The following is a 21221-nucleotide window of genomic DNA, read 5'->3' as shown; positions in this document are numbered from 1 at the left end:
CAGTGACCTCCTTAACAGCGACTATTTTCTCTGTCATCCTTTCAGCAGTACACATGCTTCAAAAAATAAGCAAAGGAAAGAATGTATAAGTGGCATTACTGGAGTTGAACAACAAACATCGCCTACATACAAGCTCTGGAATTCTAGGACTTTGTGGCTGGCAAGACTGAACGACTAGGAAGATGTGAACTACAGAGAGTCATTTCTATGTCTTAAGATGAGTTCTTTAAAAAATACTCAACATGGGGGACTTCCCTCGTGGCGCAGTGGTTAAGAATCCGCCTGCCAATGCAAGGGACACACGTTCGATCCCTGGTCTGGGAAGATCCCACGTGCCACGGAGCAACTAAGCCCGTTCACCACAACTACTGAGCCTGTGCTCTAGAGCCTGCAAGCCACAACTACTGAGCCCACGTGACACAACTACTGAAGCCCGCACACCCTAGGGCCCACATGCCACAACTACTAAGCCCACGTGCTGCAACTACTGAATCCCGCACACCTAGGGCCCATGCTTCACAACAAGAGAAGCCACCGCAAAATGAGAAGCCCACGCACCGCAACAAAGAGTAGCCCCCGCTCGCCGCAACTATAGAAAACCCGCACGTGGCAACGAAGACCCAACTCAGCCAAAAAAATAATAAAAAATATTCAACATGGAAATCTCGTTGTACGGAAACTATACCTGTTAGCATAGGTCCAAAGTGGAAAGAGCATGACACTTGTAAGACCCTACAAATAGCTCAGCATGGCTGGAACGGGAGGTGAAGATGGTCAGATGCAAGAAGAGGCAGGGCCAGATCCTAGAGGTCCACATGCCATGGAACAGACTGAAGTCTGCTTGAATACTTTACTAGCCTTTGTGGTTCAAATGCCACTTCCTCCATCAAGCACTCTGTAGTTTCCCCGTCTGGAGGAAGCCTTCCCCTCCTTCATCTGCTCCTCTCCATGGATACTTGCACTTGTCTACAGAACTTGCCACCTTTTCCTCTGCACAAGTCTTACCTGCTGGACATAAACTCATTAAGGGCAAAGTCTATGTCCTTCCTCCTGCCACTTACTCCCAGAACATAGCCCAGAGCCCAGTACATTGTGGTGTGAAAAATCAGGCATTCTCTAGGTTCTGAAACTACTTTTAATATGTATATATTTCAACTAAAATTCAGTAGAGTCTATAAGCATTACAACAAATTTATGATTATGCATCATAGCAATAACAGGATAGATGTCAAGTAACAAAATTTCTCTCTGGAATTCCCAATATGCTAGATCTTCACTTGGGCACAAAACTTTGCATAAATAGCAATCTTGTTATTGATTACATAGACATGAGGTCTCAACACAGTCTCCTGCCTAGAGTAAGTTGTAAAGCTGTATTTGATTCACAATCACTTACGTCAAAAGCTCAGAAAAGGTTTCAAATGCATCATACTGAAAATGTTGGTGAAGAAAAGCATTGTGTTATGGGTAGGGGCAATGTGGTTGTGGGGATAAAGAGGACATTTATGCCCTTAGTGAGTGGAAAAGGTTAGATTCACACATTAGGTCACAAACCACAGCTCAAAACCTACCAATTTTCTAGAAGAAGAGGGAAAAACAATAACAGAACTGCATAGGGGCCAGGCAGAGTAAGACTCACTCTCCCAGCACGTGGGCCTCAAAGGAATCAATAGGAAAACTGATGTTCCTGAAGATTCAGCTACAGATCAAGGACAGTGTAAGGTGCATGCTCGAAGTTAGCATTTCAATTTGAATCAGAGCTAGTATCATCATGCTGAAACATTTCACTGAAAGCATAACCTTCAAATGTGATCATTTCATAATCATGGAATCTACTACAAGGACCCAGCATCATAACAAAACAAATACTACCTTTTTAGTGTGAACAGCTGCCCTTTATTCTAAAGTATGCTGTATACTTTGTGGGTTATTTTGTGGGAAAATTTCCTTATGTAGACTTTGCCCTGGATTCTGTCATGAGAAGCAAAACATGGATATTTCTTCATCACTTAAAAAAGTTAATGTAATTAATGGTTGACAATGAGGTACATGGATGAGCCCAAAGGTACCCAGCCTTTGTGTGGTGAGACATTCACTCCAGATGCCACCTCCCTTAGAGCCATACACACTGTAGAAACTTGGGATATAGGGAAAGGATTCCTGGCAGCCAGAAGGAAGAAGCAATCCTGCTGCCACATTCACAGAATCATCCTGTGGTATTTCCTCCCCACCAACCCTGCTAGAAGGAAGGAGGGACAGGAGGCAGCTGCTCAGTAATAAATATCAACAAGGACCAATGAACATTTGCACAGTACTTTAGAGTTTGAGTCCCGTCACATATATTACCCTAATCTGAATCATGGTGAACCGAGGTCCACAGTCAGCCAAGCTGGCCAGAGCCGCCATCAACCAGTGTAAGGTCCATAAAGGCAATGGACACGCATACAAAGAAATCAGCAAAGTTTCAAGTATTAGGACGGTAACAACTACAAAGCTTCCTTCTAAAGAACTCTTCCTCCTACGATTAATTCAAACACCATAAGGTCATCCAGTTAAAACATCAATATTTTCAATTCCTTTTACAGGCCCACAATCCCTAAGTGCAATTCATAATCCAAAAAGCCCTGAAAATCCAAAGGTTTCTCATAACTGAACTTGAAGTAAAATAAGGTTATAGTCTTTATCTCACTGTATTAGTTTTCTATCAGTGCTGTAATAAGTTACCACGAATGTAGTGGCTTAAAACACAAATTTATTGTCTTACATTTCTGGAGTTCAGAGGCCCGACAGGGGTCTCACTGAGCTAAAATCAGACCATCAGCAGGATGGCATTCCTGTCTGGAGGCTCTAGATGACCACCTTGTTTCCTTGCCTTTTGCAGCTCCTAGAGGCCATCTGCATTTCTTCACCCATGGCCCCATCTTCCATCTGCAAAGGCAGCAAGGTAGCATCTCTCTGTTTCCACCACCACATCTCCTCCTCCCACCACAGCTGGGAAAGGTTCTCTGCTTTCAAGGACCCTTGTGATTACACTGGGCTCACCCAGAGAATCCAGGTTCATGCCCTCATCTCTAAGTCTTTAAACCTCAGTCACAAATGCAAAGTCCCCTTTGGCCATGAAAGGTGACATATTCATGGGTTCTGGGGATTGGAATGTGGACATTTTAGGAAGAGGACATTATTCTGTCTACTACTCCTACCTACTCTGAATATTCATAGATTTTCTTACAGAAATAGTCATATGTTTGACCAAGAGAAGCTGCCCCAGACCACACTGGGATTGTTACATGACACACACACACACATACATACATACATACACACACACACACACACACACTCTATTGTCTTTCTAAAATATGAAGAAGTCCAAATTCTGAAACATTTCTTATCCCTAGGGTTTCAGATAAGATTGTGACCTATACCATGATGTATCTGTACTACTGGATCTTTCCCTCCTCACCAGGGCCTTTTCTGTCCACCCCTTCCAAAGAAGGAATTGCTCTTCTAATAGGTCAGATACAAAAACAATGACCAGACTTTAATTATTAGTGAGCAGGGCCACCATGCTTTAAAGAGCACAAAACCAGGGTCTACTCCCTCTCGCTTTCTACTTCCTAGTTTTATATGGCTGTTAAGAGGGGTCCTAATTTCAACTTAGGACATGACCATTCCTTTCTCTTCTTGACTTAATTCCCAAATTATGGCTAGACCAGAGCATATGAAGACTAAAAATATATATCTGGACTCAAGCCTAGAGTACGTGCTCCAAACCACCTTTTTCCAAAGAGCCCTGCATCAAGGGTAATTGGCACCAGCTCAAGCTATTAATAAAGTGGTATTCTGATTACCATGTGGCTGCCACTGCCTGCATTTACCTTCCCTGGGGTCCCTTCACAGGGACAGAGGTAACTGGCAGAACAGATTTAGGTATGTCTGGGACTCTAACATACTACTATTTAAACTCCACCTCAATCCTTAAAATATACAATTAGCAAGCACAAATATCAGGAATTTACTTTAATGTTCATAAAATGCATTTCCATTCTGGCAGGGAAATATATATATATATATATATATATATATATATATATATCCAAAGTATGATACAGACATTTGCCCTATAGGGAATACGCTGAACAGACATTCCTACCTAGTTAGCTGAAAAGGAAAGAGCTATAGGTAATGGCATAATTTCTAATGCAACTTCCTGTGACATTACTGAGAGATTATCTGCTGTAGGCAGAAAAGCCTTTGTGGTTACTGAAGCCACGTATAGGAGACTTTGAAAAGAGCATTAGCATTCATTAACAGTGTAGAACTCAGGATAACTCTCAATTATGGTAACATAATTTAACTGGATCTTGTGTTGAATGCAGCCTAACCATAATAAATTGTAAAGTCTAGCTATAAATAATCAACTGAACACTCTGAAAAATAAAAAAAAAAAATTTTATAATTAAGCACATTCCAACTTTCTCTAGGGCAAGGACCTTGTCTTACTCATTTCTGTACCCCTGTTATCCTCATCACAGCAGAGAAGGCAATTAATATATATATCTATAAACTTTTTGTTAAAAATCATGTTTACTTCACGGGGTAAATTAAAGCCATGCCAAATGTGCAAAGGACATAAAACAAGCACACAAGATGGACACATTATCCAACAAAAACAAAAGCCTGCTTAGCAGAAGACATCTACAAAAACACTCCCAGACTCTATACACATCTGCCATCTAGCCTTTTCACCAGCAACTAAGAGTAGCTTAATTTCCACATATTTCACAAAGAACAGAAAAACCAGAGCAGACGTGTTGCTTATCCTCAATTCTAAAGGTAGTTCTTACTACACACTGTGCTCAAACATAAAAATATCAAGAAGAACTAGTGACTTCATTATCTTTCTCCTGAGGCTTGTGATGCAACTCATTTGTGATGTCTTAAAAACTAAATTCTGAATGTCTACTTATTCGTTTTCCTAAGTCCTCCCAGGTGATGCTTGTTCAAATAGCAAATGTACATGCCATGGACCAAAAAAAAAAAAAAAAAAAAAATCAATTTCAATTCCCAGAGAGCATGATATTGGTACAGGTCAGTGAACACCATCACTGTTTTATACCAAGATAACCTTGGATCTGAAAAAATTCTCGGGGGCAACAGAATCCTATTTGTAACCCTACCTAACAAATTAAATAGCAAAAGTACTAAAAACTTATGCTCCAAAGCTGAAGACTAACAGCTCATTTATGAAAATAATCTAATATTGACACCAATCTAAACGCTCAAAAACCTTACTTCTTAGTGTTCTCCAAGTGCCTAGTACCTACTTAATATATATTAAAGATTCAATCACCCTTTAAATTTTTATGGGATAATTTATGTAGATAAAATCAAACATCCATGAAAAAAGTGAGGTTATTGTCTTTTTTTGGTTTTCTAATCCCTACCATTTTATATGTACCAAAATTTTACTTATATAGAATCTATTCTACCTACAATAATATCCAATTTTTAGATTCCCTTAAACTTGTAATATAACAATGAGAAAAATAGATCGATACATAAAACCCAGAACCATGCTTAAGGAGGGAAGCCTAACAATATACACCAAAGACCGGAAGTGCAGACTCATGAGAATGGCTACATTAGGTAATATTACCAGGGCCTCATCTGGAGCATATTCTATTTTGGGAACTTTTACCTAGTTCAGAAGATGACAGAAGAAAAGCTTCTATGGTAATGAAAGCCTAAATTTTAAAGGCCTGTGTGTTTGGGGGTGGGGGGAGCTCTTTGGGGGAATAAACTGAAAGTAAACTATGATACTAGCTCAAAGTTTACCCAAGCATGGCTAGAGTACTTCCCAATCATCAATCTCCAGCCCCTACTTTCTCTCAAAATTCCAAAACCATTGAGTTTTTAAACAGATACTTTGCCAAATGGAAGTGCTGAGATTAAGTTCCAGGCTTGTAACCAATGGAAGAGACATTATACCTTCTGCCCTCATTTAATTATGGATCATGTCCGCAAAAGATTCATTCTGAGGAGTAAAAGCTTGAAAGAAAGCTAGGATGCCAGAAATTCACTGTGGTAAATTCAGATTTAAACAGCATCCTGTCAGCTAGAATTCTATTAACGAGCACTTCTACGTACCTACAGAACAATGATAACTAGTTATTGATATTTATAATAACAACCCTGAGGCAGTTTAAGGTTTTTGTAGTGCTGCTGCATAACAAATCACTCCAAAATTTAGCAGTTTCAAACATTTAGTAACTCATGCAGTTCCTATGGGTTATGAATTCAGAAGCGGCTTAGCTAGTTGTTTCTGGCTTATGGTCTCTCAAGAGGATACAGTCAGTGTGTTAACAAGGACTGCAGTCATCTGAAGACTTCACCAGGGCTGAAGGACCCTCTTCCAAGGTGGCTCCTTCATGTGGCTGGTAAACTGGTGCTGGCTGTCAGCAGAAGGCCTCACTTCCTTGCCACTGGAATCTCTATGGCCTGCTTGAGTGTCCTCACAACAGGGCAGGTGGCTTCTCCCAGAGTCACCCAAGAGAGCAAGGCAAAAGTGACAATATCTTTTATGACTTCACAAGTCATACACCATCACATCCGCCATATTTCTCTGATCACATAGAACCATGCTTTTAAAATGTGGGAGAGTAATTTACAAGAGAATGAATAGCAAAAGGAAAGGATCATCTGGGGACCATCTTGGAAGCTGGCTTTTACGATCTTGAAATAAGTTTCCAAATGAAAAAAAGGTAATGCTCAATATAGTTTTAGAACTGTTTAATACAGCCCAATTTCTTGAAAATTATTCTTTTTTTTTTTTTTTTTTGGCCATGCAGCTTGTGGGATGTTAGCTCCCCAACCAGGGATTGAAGGTGGGCCCTAGGCAGTGGGAGAGCAGAGTCCTAACCACTGGACTACCAGGGAATGCAATCTTTAAGATGATAATGTGGCATCAATCCTACTGGATGACATCTTTGAGGGAGACATTTCATAAATGTCTGTTGAACCAAACCAATCCCAGAGTTTTAAACCGTGACATTGCATTTGCTCAGTTCCAACACATTTCTCATGTATCCTTTTGTGTATATTATTTTGTTGACTTGCCAATAAATGCTCAGTGTTATAATAACTCTATCAGTTTAGTATCAATATTTCTGATAGTATCATTATTATTTAAAAAGCAGATATTCTAGATCCTCAAAACCAGAGTGAATCAGAATTTGCATGGTCAGAGAATCACAGAAATCAAGAAGGATCTTAAGAGGTTACCTAATTTGTTACAGTTGAATGATGGGTCCCAGGGAATCCATTATACAGTCCTTTCTACTTTTGTTTTTAATTTTTTTTTCATTATGCAAAGTTTTCAATAAAGAGGTATACTAACGCAATACATTCATTTTGCAGATGAGGACATACCCTCAATATGTGAAGAAATTTACCTATTCAATGCAGCTCTTAATACTAGAACTCATGAAGGAAAAAAAAAGCAAGGATGAAACATCACATCTTTAAACAAGTAATATTTTCTCATCAATGAGACTTCAAGTGACTTCACAAAAAAAAATTATTCAGCAACCTTCTTTAGCAAAAGCTTGTAGCTTCAGGATTACATTAGGGTAATAAGAAGCAGCTGTAGCTTGTGAGTAAACAGCACTCTAATACTAAAACTAGAAGCTTTACATTTGTTCAGTTTTTTAAGCTGATGTATTATATTACTACTGGAACTAATCCTGATTTCGAGTTTCAAGTTTTGAACTTAAAAAATCTATGGACAGGAGGAGCTTCAAGATGGTGGAAGAGTAAGACGTGGAGATCACCTTCCTCCCCACAAATACATCAGAAATACATCTACATGTGGAACAACTCCTACAGAACCCCTACTGACGCTGGCAGAAGACCTCAGACCTCCCAAAAGGCAAGAAACTCTCCACATACCAGGATAGGGGAAAAAAAAAAAAAAAAAACAGACAAAAGAATAGGGACGGGACCTGCACCAGTGGGAGGGAGCTGTGAAGGAGGAAACGTTTCCACACTCTAGAAGGGCCCTTCGCGGGCGGAGACTGCGGGTGGCGGAGGGGGGAAGTTTCGAAGCCATGAAGGAGAGCACAGCAAAAGGGGTACGGAGGGCAAAGCGGGGAGATTCCCAACAGAGGGTCGGTGCCGACCAGCACTCACCAGCCCGAGAAGCTTCTCTGCTCACGTGCCAGGGCCAGCGGGGACTGGGAGCTGAGGCTCCGGCTTCGGACGGAGCGCAGGGAGAGGACTGGGGTTGGCGGCGTGAACACAGCCTGAAGGGCGCTAGTGCGCCACGGCTAGCCGGGAGGGAGTCCGGGTAAAGGTCTGGAGCTGCTGAAGAGGCAAGAGACTTTTTCTTCCCTCTTTGTTTCCTGGTGCGCGAGGAGAGGGGATTAAGAGCGCCGCTGAAAGGAGCTCCAGAGACGGGCGCGAGCCGCGGCTATCAGCACGGACCCCAGAGACGGGCATGAGACGCTAAGGCGGCTGCTGCTGCCACCGCTGCCACCAAGAACCCTGTGTGCGAGCACCGCCCTTCCGGGGAGCCTGTTTAGCCCGCCACTGCCAGGGTCCCATGATCCAGGAACAACTTCCCCGGCAGAACGCACGCACGACGTGCCTCAGGCTGGTGCAACGTCACGCGGGAGAACGCACGGCGCGCCAGTGCAACGTCACGCCGGCCTCTGCCGCCACAGGCCCGCCCCGCATCCGTACCCCTCCCTCCCCCCGGCCTGAGTGAGCCAGAGCCCGTGAATCAGCTGCTCCTTTAACCCCGTCCTGTGTGAAAGAAGAAAAGACGCCCTCAGGCGACATACATGCAGAGGCGGGTCCAAATTCAAAGCTGAGCGCCAGCAGCTGTGCGAACAAACAAGAGAAAGGGAAATCTCTCCCAGCAGCCTCAGAAGCAGCGGATTAAATCTCCACAATCAACTTGGTGTACCCTGCATCTGTGGAATACCTGAACAGACAATGAATCATCCCAAATTGAGGAGGTGGACTCTGGGAGCAACTATATAGATAGATAGATAGATATAGATATAGATTTTTTTCCCCTTTTTCTCTTTTTGTGAGTGTGTATGTGTATGCTTCTGTGTGTGATTTTGTCCGTATAGCTTTGCTTCTACCATTTGTCCTAGGGTTCTGTCTGTCCATTTTTTTTATTACTTAAAAAATTTTTTCTTAATAATTATTTTTAATAACTTTATTTTATTTTATCTTCTTTTTTTTCTACCTTTTGTTCTGAGCCATGTGGCGGACGGCCTCTTGGTGCTCCACCCAGGCATCAGGGCTGTGCCTCTGAGGTGGGAGAGCCAAGTTCAGGACATTGGTCCACGAGACCTCCCGGCCCCATGTAATATCAAATGGCAAAAGCTCTCCCACAGATCTCCATTACTGAGACCCAGCTCCACTCAACGAGCAGCAAGCTACAGTGCAGGACACCCTATGCAAACAACTAGCAAGACAGGAACACAACCCCATCCATTAGCACAGAGGTTGCCTAAAATCATAATAAGGCCACAGACACCCCAAAACACACCGCCAGATGTGGACCTGCCCACCAGAAAGGCAAGATCCAGCCTCATCCACTAGAACACAGGCACCAGTCCCCTCCACCAGGAAGCCTACACAACCCACTGAAGCAACCTTAGCCACTGGGGACAGACACCAAAAACAATGGAAACTACGAACCTGCAACCTGCAAAAAGGAGGCCCCAAACACAGTAAGTTAAGCAAAATGAGAAGACAGAGAAACACACAGCATATGAAGGAGCAAGGTAAAAACCCACCAGACCTAACAAATGAAGAGGAAATAGGCAGTCCACCTGAAAAAGAATTCAGAGTATTAATAGTAAAGATGATCCAAAGTCATAGAAATAGAATGGAGAAAATACAAGAAACGTTTAACAAGGACCTAGAAGAACTAAAGAGCAAACACTGATGGATAACACAATAAATGAAATTAAAAATTCTCTAGAAGGGATCAATAGCAGAATAACGGAGGCAGAAGAACGGGTAAGTGACCTGGAAGATAAAATAGTGGAAATAACTACTGCAGAGCAGAATAAAGAAAAAAGAATGAAAAGAATTGAGGACAGTCTTAGAGACCTCTGGGACAACATTAAAGGCAACAACATTCGAATTATAGGGGTCCCAGAAGAAGAAGAGAAAAAGAAAGGGACTGAGAAAATATTTGAAGAGATTATAGTTGAAAACTTCCCTAATATGGGAAAGGAAAATAGTTCATCAAGTCCAGAAAGCACAGAGAGTCCCACACAGGATAAATCCGAGGAGAAACACACCAAAACACAGATTAATCAAACTATCAAAAATTAAACACAAAGAACAAATATTAAAAGCAGCAAGGGAAAAACAACAAATAACACACAAGGGAATCCCCATAAGGTTAACAGCTGATCAACAGCTGATCTTTCAGCAGAAACTCTGCAAGCCAGTAGAGAGTAGCAGGACATATTTAAAGTGATGAAGGAGAAAAACCTACAACCAAGGTTACTCTACCCAGCAAGGATCTCATTCAGATCTGACGGAGAAATTAAAACCTTTACAGACAAGCAAAAGCTAAGAGAATTCAGCACCACCAAACAAGCTCTACAACAAATGCTAAAGGAACTTCTCTCGGCAGGAAACACAAGAGAAGGCAAAGACCTACAATAATAAACCCAAAACAATTAAGAAAATGGTAATAGGAACATACATATCAATAATTACCTTAAATGTAAATGGATTAAATGCTCCAACCAACAGACATAGACGGGCTGAATGGATACAAAAACAAGATCTGTATATATGCTGTCTACAAGAGACCCACTTCAGACCTAGGCACACATACTGAAAGTGAGGGGATGGAAAAAGATATTCCATGCAAATGGAAATCAAAAGAAAGCTGGAGTAGCAATACTCATATCAGACAAAATAGACGTTAAAACAAAGACTATTACAAGAGACAAAGAAGGACACTACATAATGATCAAGGGATCAATCCAAGAAGATATAACAATTGTAAATATTTATGCACCCAACATAGGAGCACCTCAATATAAGGCAAATACTAAAAGCCATAAAATGGGAAATCAACAGTAACACAATCATAGTAGGGGACTTCAACACCCCACTTTCACCAATGGACAGATCATCCAAAATGAAAATAAATAAGGAAACACAAGCTTTAAATGATACATTAAACAAGATGGACTTAATTGATATTTATAGGGCATTCCATCCAAAAAAACAATACACGTTCTTCTCAAGTGCTCATGGAACATTCTCCAGGATGGATCATATCTTGGGTTACAAATCAAGCCTTGGTAAATTGAAGAAAACTGAAATCATATCAAGTATCTTTTCTGACCACAACGCTATGAGACTAGATATCAATTACAGGAAAAAATCTGTAAGAAATACAAACACATGGAGGCTAAACAACACACTACTTTATAACCAAGAGATCACTGAAGAAATCAAAGAGGAAATCAAAAAATACCTAGAAACAAATGACAATGAAAACACGATGACCCAAAACCTACGGGATGCAGCAAAAGCAGTTCTGAGAGGGAAGTTTAGAGCAATACAATCCTACTTAAGACACAAGAAACATCTCAAACAAACAACCTAACCTTACACCTAAAGCAATCAGAGAAAGAAGAACAAAAAAAACCCAAAGTTAGCAGAAGGAAGAAATCATAAAGATCAGATCAGAAATAAATGAAAAAAGAAATGAAGGAAATGGTAGCAAAGATCAATAACACTAAAAGTTGGTTCTTTGAGAAGATAAACAAAATTGATAAACCATTAGCCAGACTCATCAAGAAAAAAAGGGAGAAGACTCAAATCAATAGAATTAGAAATGAAAAAGGAGAAGTAACAACTGACACGGTAGAAATACAGAGGATCATAAGAGATTACTACAAGCAACTCTATGCCAATAAAATGGACAACCTGGAAGAAATGGAAAAATTCTTAGAAACGTACAATCTTCCAAGACTGAACCAGGAAGAAACAGAAAATATGAACAGACCAATCACAAGCACTTAAGTTGAAACTGTGATTAAAAATTTTCCAACAAACAAAAGCCAAGGACCAGGTGGCTTCACAGGCGAATTCTATCAAACATTTAGAGAAGAGCTAACACCTATCCTTCTCAAACTCTTCCAAAATATAGCAGAGGGAGGAACACTCCCAAACTCATTCTATGAGGCCACCATCACCCTGATACCAAAACCAGACAAAGATGTCACAAAGAAAGAAAACTACAGGCCAATATCACTGATGAACACAGATGCAAAAACCTTAACCAAATACTTGCAAACAAAATCCAACAACACATTAAAAAGGATCATACACCATGATCAAGTGGGGTTTATCCCAGGAATGCAAGGATTCTTCAATATATGCAAATCAATCAACATGATACACCATATTAACAAATTGAAGGAGAAAAACTATATGAGCATCTCAATAGATGCAGAAAAAGCTTTTGACAAAATTCAATACCCATTAATGACAAAAACCCTCCAGAAAGTAGGCATAGAGGGAACCTTCCTCAACATAATATAGGCCATATATGACAAACCCACAGCCAACATCATTCTCAATGGTGAAAAACTGAAACCATTTCCACTAAGATCAGGAATAAGACAAGGTTGCCCACTCTCACCGCTATTATTCAACATAGTTTTGGAAGTTTCAGCCACAGCAATCAGAGAAGAAAAAGAAATAAAAGGAATCCAAACTGGAAAAAAAGAAGTAAAGCTGCCACTGTTTGCAGATGACATAATACTATACATACAGAATCCTAAAGATGCTACCAGAAAACTACTAGAGCTAATCAATGAATTTGATAAAGTAGCAGGATACAAAATTAATGCACACAAGTCTCTTGCATTCCTATACACTAATGATGAAAAATCTGAAAGTGAAAGTAAGAAAACACTCCCATTTACCATTGCAACAAAAAGAAGAAAATATCTAGGAATAAACCTACCTAAGGAGACAAAAGACCTGTATGCAGAAAACTATAAGACACTGATGAAAGAAATTAAAGATGATACAAATAGATGGAGAGATATACCATGTTCTTGGATTAGAAGAATCAATATTGTGAAAATGACTCTACTACCCAAAGCAATCTACAGATTCAATGCAATCCCTATCAAACTACCAATGGCATTTTTCACAGAACTAGAACAAAAAAATTCACAATCTATATGGAAACACAAAAGACCCCAAATAGCCAAAGCAATCTTGAGAAAGAAAAATGGAGCTGGAGGAATCAGGCTCCCTGACTTCAGACTATACTACAAAGCTACAGTAATCAAGACAGTATGGTACTGCCACAAAAACAGAAGTATAGATCAATGGAACAGGAAAGCCCAGAGGTAAACCCACACACATATGGTCACCTTATCTTTGATAAAGGAGGCAAGAATATACAGTGGAGAAAAGACAGTCTCTTCAATAAGTGTTGCTGGGAAAACTGGACAGCTACATGTAAAAGAATGAAATTAGAACACTCCCTAACACTATACACATAAATAAACTCAAAATGGATTAAAGACCTAAATGTAAGGCCAGACACCATCAAACTCTTAAAGGAAAACATAGTCAGAACACTCTATGACATAAATCACAGCAAGATCCTTTTGGACCCACCTCCTAGAGAAATGGAAATAAAAACAAAAATAAATGGGACCTCATGAAACTTCAAAGCTTTTGCACAGCAAAGGAAACCATAAACAAGATGAAAAGACAACCCTCAGAATGGGAGAAAATATTTGCAAATGAAGCAACTGACAAAGGATTAATCTCCAAAACATACAAGCAACTCAGGTAGCTCAATATCAAAAAAACAAAAAACCCAATCCGAAAATGGGCAGAAGACCTAATTAGACATTTCTCCAAAGGAGGTATACAGATTGCCAACACACACATGAAAGAATGCTCAGCATCATTAATCATTAGAGAAATGCAAATCAAAACTACAATGAGATATCATCTCACACAGGTCAGAATGGCCATCATCAAAAAATCTAGAAACAGTAAATGCTGGAGAGGGTATTGAGAAAAGGGTACCCTCTTGCAGTGTTGGTGGGAATGTAACTTGATACAGCCACTATGGAGAATAATATGGAGGTTCCTTAAGAAAATAAAAATAGAACTACCATACAATGCAGCAATCCCACTACTGGGCATATACCCTGAGAAAACCATAATTCAAAAAGAGTCATGTCCCAAAATGTTCATTGCAGCTCTACTTACAGTAGGCAGGACATGCAAGCAACCTAAGTGTCCATCGACAGATGGATGGATAAAGAAGATGTGACACATATATACAATGGAATATTACTCAACCATAAAAAGGAATGAAACTGAGTTATTTGTACTGAGGTGGATCGACCTAGAGTCTGTCATACAGAGTGAAGTAAGTCAGAAAGAGAAAAACTAACACTGTATGCTAACACATATATATGGAATCTAAAAAAAAAATGGTCAGAAGAACCTAAGGGCAAGACAGGAATAAAGATGCAGACCTACTATAAAATGGACTTGAGGATACGGAGAGGGGGAAGGGTAAGCTGGGACAAATTGAGAGAGTGTCATGGACATATATACACTACCAAACGTAAAATAGCTAGCTAGTGGGAAGCAGCCGCATAGCACAGGGAGATCAGCTCGGTGCTTTGTTACCACCTACAGGGGTGGGATAGGGAGGGTAAGAGGGAGAGAGATGCAAGAGGGAAGAGATATGGGGACATATGTATATGTATAACTGATTCACTTTGTTGTAAAGCAGAAACTAACACACCATTGTAAAGCAATTATACTCCAATAAAGATGTTAAAAAAAAAAGCAAAACTGGGAATAAAATAAGTATGACTTAAAAAGAAATATCTATGGATAGTGTTGATACTGCATATAGACTAAGCTTTTCTGGAAACAAGAAGAATGGATCCCCTCCAAATAAATGTATTCTTGTCTCCCAGGCATCTGGTCATTACTTTCAGCTTGAGACTGTAGGGAAAAGCTAAGGGGGGAGGGTGGGAGGGCACAACTCTTATGTGGACAAATATTATGATGTACGTTCAGACTTAGAAGGAAAAATCTAAACAGAAAAATAACTGGACTTCTGATACTGCTTCTGTTGTTGAAATGGAACAGTAATAATAATAGTAGTGAATATGCAATGAATATTTTCTACATGTCAGCAGGAGTTCTAAATGTTAATATTCTCTTCCATTTAGTCTACAAAAGTCCTTCTCAACACCTTTTACGGATGAAGAAACTAAGACTCAGATAAACAAAATTACCAAAAATAACCTACATGGTAAGTACCAGAGCTGGGATTCAAACTCAAGCAGTCTACTCTAGAAGCTAAATCTTTAAGTGTTGTGCTATAGTGCCTAAAAATGGGTCAATACAATCAGGCAGCCATGGTGTCGGATTCCATCTTAATAGGTAGCATAAGATGGAGTTCAATAACATAAATGTTTCTTTTGAATGGAAAGAAACTCCTAAGGGTATGACTCTGGTCATATTTGTAATTGTAACATAAGCATGTAAAAGGAACCATTTCTTCCTCAATGCTATGCCTACAAACCTACCAAAAGCCACCAAGTAAGGCCTGGAGACTTAGATGATGTTCCCCAGTAAAAAACACACTGAAAGCTCGATATGAGTTATACATATAAATGGACTGCATATAAATATCTACAAAACAAGATGAAAGAAATACAAAGTTTTCAAATCTTCTTGACTATACCCGAACTGTTATAGATCACTTCTTGTCAAAAATGCTGACTCTCCAATCTGCTTCTCTAGAAAACGTTGGCCCTATGTCACCGGTAGTGTTTCCAGACCTTCAAATCTCTATCTAGGTCCCCATTATCTCAAGTACTTACCCAAACAAGCACAACCAGCAATCGTCCCAACCACGACGTTTTGTATGAAAATGCTGCATAGATTAACAAAAAGGAGCATTGTACAAACACTGTATAATCTAATAACATGAACAAGCAGCTTTTAAATCCTTACAGGGACCAAGCTAATTCTAAAACAACTTTACAATGTTTAAAGAAAATAAGATAATAATAAACAGATAATTCTGAAGACCTGGAGCTTTAGAAAAAAAAAGGGACCACTAAGTTACATAACCAACTTGAGAGATACATTGAATTCAAAATCTGTGCTACTGCAATGCTTGTCCTGAGACATCATCTGGGACAGAGGAGGATGATGACCTGTGGAAACATCACCACCAGAGGCTCGTAACATATTACTGTTGACAGTCAGACCTGGGAGGAAAAATGAAGTCTGAGCAGAAAGATAGCTCTGGGGATTTTTCCTATCCTGAGGTCCACTTAACCTAACAGAGAATTACTTTTCGTTACAAAATGGGGGAGGGGGAAGAGGAGATCTTAAATGGTTTAAAAAAAGGAAATTTATTCCTCACTTGCATTCATGTCAGTAAAAGGGTAATACCTGCCGGGGTTATTCAGTTCTGCATATTACGTTACATGATTAGTCACTAAGCATCGACTACCTATATCCACAGAATAGAGAGTAATACATTTGCCTTTTCCTGAATGGAAGGAAATATTCAGCATCATTACCCATAAGTCAGTGGTATAAGGAAAGATTTCCTTTCTCTATTCGGAAGTCTTGTCTCGGAAGTCTTGTCTGTTGCCTCTAAGTGTGTGTGTGTGTGTGTGTTTTAGTATCCACCATTGCTACACATGTACACCTGTGTTTATATATGATTATGTCATATTCACATATATTTGAGAATTCAAAGACAGGAAAAAGATTACTATGCCCATTTTTCTTCTGGAGAAAACAAAGCCAAGTGACATGTGTGAACAAGGAGGCCAGCGCAAGAATCACTCTGCGACGCAGTCAGAAGGAAGAATACAACCTTGGCCTCTTGGGTCCTATTTCCAAACACACCTCCCTGACTCCCAACATTTTAAAGTTGACACAGCCTCTGTTTGATTTGGTGATATTCTCACCCTAATTATCCTAGCTACACACAAAGTCAGTTGCACATACACACTTCTTTATAAACTCTTTTCAATTAAAAAAAGTAACCTGTGTTTTCTGAAAATTTTATAACATTCATGTGAAAGAGGAGCTAAGGGGAATCGCAAAGGTGGGAATCGTTCTGACTAAAGTCAAAAAGTTAACACCAGTCCATACAAAGAAGGCAGCACGCTTTTCCTATCAGGGATCATTATCCCTGAAGGATCACAAAGTGTGGATCTGGGTCCACACTTCAGCTTGCACCCAGGACAACCATTTCCTGTTGCCATGGGTTACAAGGATGAGTCACTTGGAACCCTCCAGACAACTTGAGAGACGTCTTATCTTATACCAATGTCAGAATTAACAAAATATATTCTTGGTAATTAGCAGTGCTCAGCAATACAGTCTATTAAAACATCAGATCAAAAACATCTGTTAATCCCTCTGCATGAAAATGGGGACTTGAGGTAAGTAAACTTGAGGGATTCTTTTCCTATTATAAAGCAGATAGTTTATCATTCCCAACCTTTCATTAAATGATCCATATACAGTTGCAATCACAAGGGGGAGAAAACAGTTTCAGGATCAATGTACTATAAATAAGAGAGTAATTTGTGTCTTGTCACTAATATACCTTTTAACCTCAAATCACACAAGGCTTAATCAGAACAGGCTTTATGTTAAATCCTTCACATACACACACGAAAAGGAGCATTCACACCAAAAACATTATATGCCCAGGAGGGAATGACCTCTCCTAAACCAAGAAGAAAAAATGAACATTTTATTGCATCTACAATTAATTGTACATTCAAGTTCCATGCAGCCTGCCAGGAGTATCTTGTAAACGTGTCAGGAGCAACCCACCCAACCAAGGAACACCAAAACATCAGAAGTCAGGTGCAAACAATAATGTGGGACCATTGCTACTATCACCGTTCACTAGAAGAAAACGTTGTAGGAAAAACATGCTTTTTGGATGTCACTGGCAAGGGGATTTAAGTCTTTTATAAATATTCATTTGAAATGCATAAATATGACCTCGGGTCCAAAAAGTATTAGGTGTAGAATTAAGAAGAGGAAAATACATTTAAAACCCACAGCTCCTTAATTGGCTAAAAACAAAGACAGTGTGGGGTAACATGGCAATATTTATCTTTTCTTGGTTTGAGTATAGTTTCCATTATATCAGTAGTTTCTCTTCTTCCTGACCCATTCTCTGCTCCAAGATTCTTTATTCTATATTAAAAGTTGAATTTAAAAACAAATGTGCAGACAAAGGAAAGGAGGCAATGGGAGCTCTCTAAAACGGAGACCTTTTCTATATAAACTATGAACACCACTGAAACAGAGTGGAGGAAAATCATTGATTAGTATTGTTTTCACCCATGAAATAACTCTGACCTCAGGAAAACTTGAGAACATAACAACTAGATCTTTTAAGAAACAAAAGAAATCCGTATAAATCCTATTTCTGGTTAAATAGAAGTCATCCCCTTTTCACCTTTGTTTCCACATGATACAGACATCTTAAGTTTCAAAGAAAAATAAAACCATAGTGAAAAGCACCTCAACATAAATAAAGCTGAGTGGGTTCTATAGTATAGGGGCTCTGTTTTCAAATAAGCTTTAACTTATACCTACCTAGTATGGTGATACACATGCTAAGAACCAAAGGCAAAAGTCTGATTTTATTGTATTTTCATATCTTCAGTACTGAAGTCTGAATCTAGTTATGTATTTTACACTAGAGTTGCTATGCCTTTTCTATTCTTTGGCAGGTCTCAATTGTCCTGGCCCCCCACTTGGTTCTTTTAGCCATCCTCGACTTTGGGAAGCAAGCCTCTGAACCTTAATTATGATCTATCTACTCATTCCAGTGACTAAGAAGTGCAAAACTGAGTGAGGTTTAAAGAGATAATTAAGGGAATAGAAGTTGCATGTTCCTCATCAACTGGGAGGAAAAAAAAACACACACCTGTCTCCCAATTCCCCTAAAATTAAATATCTAAGAGAGGAAAGAGTTTATCAATAATTTAAAAGGGAAGTTTCTCTAGAGTAAAACTAGATTTTTTAAAAGATAGATTTCTTTATACCCATGGCTTATGTGGATTTGAAACATATGCAGCCCTTACAATACATGTCGTACTGGGAGCACGGAAGCAAGCTGCAGAACTCTGATACTGACATAGACGCCCAGCTTAGAATGCAGTTCTGCAGAATCAAGGGAGATCAATAGATGCAGGAAACAAATATGTTGATTCACGAGGACGAGGCTGAAAACGACCAAGTTGAGGTGGCCACGCTGCAGGTTTCACTGCTCTTCCCATGCTGTCAGAACCAAAGGTTACAAACGACTCCCCTTTATTGTAAGAGGGAAAGGAGAAAAGGAAACGAGGGGAGGAAAAAAGAGGCAAGGAAGGGAACAGAATGGAGCCAGTCATGAGGAAAGGAAGAAAGAAATGAGAAAGGAGAAAGAGAAAGAGAGAAAGCCGGAGAGGGGCGGGGGAGTAGGAAGAAAAGCTATGATGTATGGACGCTCGCCAGCCACCCAGCCAAGCGCTCCATCACCCCCCAAGCCTGCGTCGCTCGTCTGGAAACGTGGGGGTCCCCGGTTCCGCCGCCCTGGTGCTGACAGCCCTCCCCGCGACCCAGGCCGGCGCACCCAGCGCCGAGATGCCCAAAGTAGCCCACCAGAGCCCAGCCACCCGAGCCCGCCACTCCCTGGACCGCGCTCGCCACCCACCCCCGCCCCGACTTCTCCCCGCGCCCCCCATCACTAGTCTCAGGGAAAAAGCCTACGAGAGCGCAGAGATGGGAAAATCAAAAAGAGGAAGGGAGGGGGCAACCAAAAGAATTATTTTTATATATATATATATATTTTATATATATACATACATAATTTTTTTCTTAAATAATGTGGTCATGGGTCCTGGGGGAACAGCAGGGGAGGAGACCCGTGGCAGGCACCTGGGAAGGAACACGCTGTTGCAAATACCCCGGGCTGCGTTGGGCTGGGCGATTTTCCACAAAAGGAAGTTTGGAAGAAGCGCAGAGGTTTGCCTTTGCAAAGAACGAAATCCCAGCGTTACCTGACTGAAGACAAGCCGGCGGGCCGCGGAAATCCTCAGGTTTGCGATATTGAGCCACTTGATCAGGTTACTATGGAAATCGTTTTAAGGAGAAGAAGGAAAAAAAAAAGCCACCAGCCAGGCATATCCTCGTCACCTCCGAAGGAAATTGCCGGGGCCGCCGAACGCGGGCGCGGGACCGGGCGCGGCGCCTCTCCCGGCCCGGCTCGCTCTTTCTTCCCTCCTCGGCCGGGCCGCGCCTCCCCGCCCCGCGCCGCCGCCGCCGCCGCCGCCGCCGCCGCCGCCGAGCAGCCCGCGGGCCGAGCGAGCCCTCCGCGGCGCGCAGCCGGGAGCGAGAGCGCGAGCGAGCTCGCAGCCGCCTGCCAGCCTCGGCGGCGGGCGGCGGGCGGCGCTGTTTCCCAGCAGCGCAGCTGGAATTTAAAGAGACAGGCGCGTCGTGGGGTTAGGGCCCCGGCCCGCGAGAGGAGCACGCCGGACGCCCACCGTCTCCGCCCCGGCCGAGTGGCCAGAGCCGGCCCTGCGAGAAAAGTTTCCTACGGGGATAGCGGGAGGAGTGCTTGAAACCAGCCTCGGCCTCCTCTCCCGAATGCAGAACACAGACTGCAAGGAGAGTACGAGGGATTTTTTTTTTCCCTCCCTTGGAGACCAGGGGGGAAATGATTTGTATGCTCAACAAGTCATGCACCTATTTTCAGCCGCGCTCGTTTCCGTCCTTGTGCACCGACTTTTTTCATTGAAAGCACAGGGAGACAAATGGGGGTTCACTCCTCGTTTTATGTCAGACTCCAAGCAGAGACGCATGGGTTTGGAGGGAAGGTGGTGGCGGGAAGATACAGCTGTCAATTATCTTGGAAAATCTTTTTTTATTTCGTCTTCTTCTCTCAGCCAGCGAAGCACCTCCTTTTTCCTTCCCTCCCAGCCCTGGAGAACAGGCTTGAAGGTAGACTCCAACCTCAAGTCCAGCATCATCTGACAAACTACCTTCCCGCCGTCACCTTTTCTCTACAGCGTTGAATGCAAGCCTGCTTCTGTTGCCGAGAATAAGCAAGAATCTAGCAGAAAGAAGCA

At 41.2% G+C, this 21221-nt stretch overlaps 1 protein-coding gene across 1 annotated transcript in view; it reads right to left on the bottom strand.

Moving 5' to 3' along the window:
* Positions 1-20391, bottom strand: part of NAV3 (neuron navigator 3) — an 835897-nt gene extending 815506 nt beyond the window's left edge. Inside the window, exon 1 of the mRNA XM_033431322.2 lies at positions 20154-20391. The gene's annotated coding sequence lies outside the window, so the exon portion shown is untranslated. The remainder of the gene's footprint in view (positions 1-20153) is intronic.
* Positions 20392-21221: the final 830 nt, after the last annotated feature.

Source organism: Orcinus orca, chromosome 11, assembly GCF_937001465.1.
Source record: "Orcinus orca chromosome 11, mOrcOrc1.1, whole genome shotgun sequence".
Taxonomy (NCBI): Eukaryota; Metazoa; Chordata; class Mammalia; order Artiodactyla; family Delphinidae; genus Orcinus; species Orcinus orca.
The sequence above is the reverse complement of the archived record's forward strand: the minus strand, read 5'-3'. Positions and strand labels throughout refer to the sequence as shown.